Here is a 4,058-nt window from a genome sequence, read left to right as displayed (position 1 = left end):
TTGACCAAAAATTGAATGACAGAACTTTAATAGGAAAACGAAAGAAAGGGAGCAAACATTGGATTCTTCAGTTTGATGGTGGTAGTTCAACCAAATTTGTTCAAGAGCAAGGCGATGATCTTCAGGCAAATCATCATCATCAGAGAGGTAATAAGAATAATCGGAGGTTGGGTTTAGATTGCAAACGCAGCATCCTCCTCCTGGGTGACAAAAGCTGCGGAAGATCCATCTGAATGCATGGAGAAATGAAATCCTAATGGTGGCTGAGAGATGAGCCTTTGCACACACTCTCTTTATACCAACTTTACCTTTAAAATTGGGGAAATAAAAAAGACGGAGTTATGGCCTGTGTTTTGAAACGGCGCAAAGACGGAGTTGTGGCTTGCATTTTGAAACGACGCTTTTATTCCTCTTTCATTGTTCTTAACGGAAGTACATGTAATTGAGTATTCAGAAAAGGTGCCTTTTTGAATTAAGTGTTGTATTAAAATGAGAGGATAAATCTTAAAAAAAGAGATAATAGATAAATCTTTTTCCTGGCCTATCAAAGGTGCCAAGTCACCTTTTTTAGACCCTCAATTATAGATATATATAGATTCTTAGGACGGTAAGGTGGTTCAAACATTGATCTATATAATTGTATAACTGATTCTTTTCCAATTAACTGAAGAGGTGTGTCTAGTGGTGGCAGAGAACAAATATAACACATGCAACCACATTTTTATGAAATAGAAAGTTCCGATAATATTGTGAAGACTTGGAGAATTGAAACTAACACAACTTCGTGATTAGGATCAGTTGCTTGCTTCTTTTCATGTGATGATTCTTGATTTCCTACAACCTTAACTTCAGTTCCAATATGAGTACTTTGTTGTAATTCCTTGACATTGTTGTGACATTTATAGTTATATTTCTGCTTTGCTAGTCTCTTTCTGTAGCGTAATGTTAAAGTATCTGGAGTTATAATTTTTGATGTCATAAGATGATTCAGATCTTTTTCATTTTAGGTAATTCAGAAGCAAAAAAAGTTTGTGGGCCTACTTTACTAAAAGATATTTAAAAACTTCCGCCGGAAAAGACCGTTGATGTGCCGTTTAATAATCGTAACCAAGCTATTGGGAAAGAGGGTCGAAAGCTTGCTAGCTTTCTAGGAATTATTTCCAGAACTTCAGAACTAACACCTCTACATGTAGATGATTGGAGAAATTTTGACAACGAGGAAAGAAGAAATTGGTAGATTTTGTAAGGGTATGGAGAAGTTATTATTATTATTATTATTATTATTATATGAACATGCTCAATCTTTTATACATGATATTATCTTCTAAATGTTGGCTTTTATTTTTGTAGAAGAAGTTCTCTATCCCAAAATGTGGAGAAGCGTGAATCTTAAAGTCACTAGGAAAGAAAGGGAAAGATTACAAGTCCGGATTTAAAAGTGAGTATATGCGAAAATATAAGACTAAAGACGCTTTGCTAAAAAATAGACCAAGTCGTATACCAAGGGATCAATGGAGTAGTCTTGTCTCTTATTGGCTTTCTGATAAAGCTAAGGTATCAACCTTGAAAATTCTCCTAGCTCATATTCATAGCGTTTTGATTTTAGTTATTCTCAACTTATATTTATAATTTATAAGATATCATTTTAATATTTCAATGACAGAGATAATCGAGTTAACGGAGAAACAAAATGAAGAAATGAATAAGATGAAACAAAATCAGGAGAAGATGCAATTAGAACTGCTCCAAATGAGACAATTCATGCGCAAATATGCTCCTAATGCATCTATGCCTCAAAGTAGCAATGGCACCTCAGGTGAACATGTAACTCGATTTTATAAGCTTTAAATATTTTTAATGAAATTTTTATCATATAAAAGTATCGTTACCTAACATGTTAATATTTATTAGATACCTGACGCCAACAGTGGATATGAACAAGTACCACAAACATCAAAGATACCTAATGTTACTGAAAATGCTCAACCTTCTCACGGTACTACTCATCTTTGTCCTTCATCGCTATTGTTTGAGTTTTCCTCCTTCGGTTTTTATTACTTTATTGTTGTATTTGGGCTTACCTTGGATGATTCTTACTTTTATATATTTTCTTTTCCTAGTGTTGATGTCATAACTATTGCAAAATTTCTACATCATTCCAAAAGAATATGGACGTAGATTGGTCGTCATTTTCAATTACTCAAGTGTCATAGGAATTACACTTATTTTTCAATTAGGGGTTATTTGTCTTATTTATTTATCTCCATGATGATCATTTGGGGTGGTTTTATTAAAGTGAGAATGGCGGGACTAAGGCATCAAATATTCTTTAGTTTTCTAGTATTTCTCTCTGCAAATGCTATAGTCAACTTGATACTTCTTTTGGCCTTTCACCGAACCTGCCTTTTCTACTGGAGTTCATTGGATTGATTAACATCATATTAAACCTTCAACCAAGTTTGCTTCACTGGGTTTTAGAATATTTATGCAGTTCCTCAATAGATTGTCTATCTGTATAGTAATAATGAGGTAAAGAGAAACGATGATAGCTGGTTTTTCTAGATTTTAAGTATATGTCGCATGCTTATTTAAGAAATCCATGATGCTTTCTATTTCCTATTATAGGATCAAGTTGTAGTAACTTATTTCTTTTAATCTACCTTGTAATTTTGCATTCGTTCTGTTCTTAACACTGAAAGATTTCGGGTGTGTTGGTACAAAGGAAATTATTTTTTTAGTAAAAAAAGTGGTTTGCCTGGTTGGCTCAAAGAGTGTTATTGGAACTTCCGTTATTCTTGCCGTCCTCGTATGTGAAGAAAGAAAGAGTGTTCTTGGAACTTTTTTTATTCTTGCTTCTGAAGAACATATTTTTATGGGTCTTTGGTTTCTTTTATCGTTGCCGGTTCATACATTATTAGTATTATTTTTCTGTCCTTTGCTAATGATATTTGCTTGTTGTTATTGTTGTCGTTGTTGTAACTTGGCGTGCAACTTCTTTTTACTTCTCCAAGCTAATACTCTACTTTTGAATTTTTTGTTTGTTTCTTCTCTACCATAACAAAGAAAGAAACTGTCTTTAATTGTTTGCACATCCATTTTGCTCGCTTATAGATACATCTAGTTGTTTCTGCTTATATACGTTAGGTGAGGGTGTTCGCTGAAAAAGAATATTTTTTCACATTATATTTCATCTTTTGACACAGTTATTTTATAATTTCAGGTCATACACCCTAATGTTCGATAATTTAGCGGGTGGAAGATTTCAAAATGATGAAAAGTGCGAAAATCATTTGAACATCATTATTTGTCTGGATTAGTTATATAATGACATTAGTTATTTAGTTCAAACAATATAAGTTTATTTTAAGTTGCTATGACATTAATATTTTTTATTAGTACTTTCTTTTGTTAAGATTTAATGAGATATATTATGTTTTTTTGAATTAATATTAATATATTTAATTATTGGATCATATTCTGGATGGATGTAGTAACTATTATTGGCTAAACTATTGCTATTACAGCTTGTGACTTGTAGTGCTAATTTAGTTGGATATACCTGTTATAAAGTAGGATGATAAAAGGACAAATTAAGATGTTTTCACACAGTGTTGCTTCGTTCTACGACGGTTTTCAAGCTAGCACCCGTTTCAGCATATCATCTCGCTCGATTCCAAAAAACAAAATCCAGTTCTATATCGCAAACGAGCAGTTGATCCCACGAAAGCAATGCTGGCTTTGTTGCGGGTTCAACTGGAATTGTAAGAAGTGAGGTAAATTGCCTTTCTCCCCACCGCATATGCCTCCTCTGCTTATGCCACTGGTGATGAACTCACTATGGCTATTCAACGTCAAACTCAGAGTTTTTCTTACTACATAGACGGCTAAACGAAAAGGGATATTGCATCAAACTAAGATGTTCTTAGAAGGGATACTATAGCCATTTTAATTGCCACAAAATAATTATCATTAAAGATGCTAATTTTAGCAGTAATTATTTTGAATTTAGAGGCTATATAAATGGATGCTAAAGGAGTATAATTAGCCATTTTAGTTTG

General features: G+C 33.1%; 1 long non-coding RNA gene across 3 annotated transcripts; it reads left to right on the top strand.

The window, feature by feature from the left end:
• Positions 1–3,482, top strand: LOC104101942 (uncharacterized). Of its 3 annotated transcripts, none has more exons than XR_004508464.2 (6): positions 1–147; positions 1,008–1,248; positions 1,351–1,554; positions 1,664–1,816; positions 1,912–1,996; positions 3,221–3,482. It is a non-coding gene; the product is annotated as an uncharacterized lncRNA (long non-coding RNA). The 3 variants fall into 3 exon arrangements; XR_011411193.1 differs by lacking the exon at positions 1–147 and adding an exon at positions 321–459 and having other exon boundaries at positions 1,017–1,248; XR_687578.4 differs by lacking the exon at positions 1–147 and adding an exon at positions 324–459.
• The last annotated feature ends 576 nt before the right edge of the window (positions 3,483–4,058 follow it).

The sequence above is a fragment of the Nicotiana tomentosiformis genome, chromosome 9 (genome assembly GCF_000390325.3).
Source record: "Nicotiana tomentosiformis chromosome 9, ASM39032v3, whole genome shotgun sequence".
NCBI classification, from domain to species: domain Eukaryota; kingdom Viridiplantae; phylum Streptophyta; class Magnoliopsida; order Solanales; family Solanaceae; genus Nicotiana; species Nicotiana tomentosiformis.
Note: the sequence above shows the minus strand (reverse complement) of the source record. Positions and strands in the feature narration are given on the sequence as shown.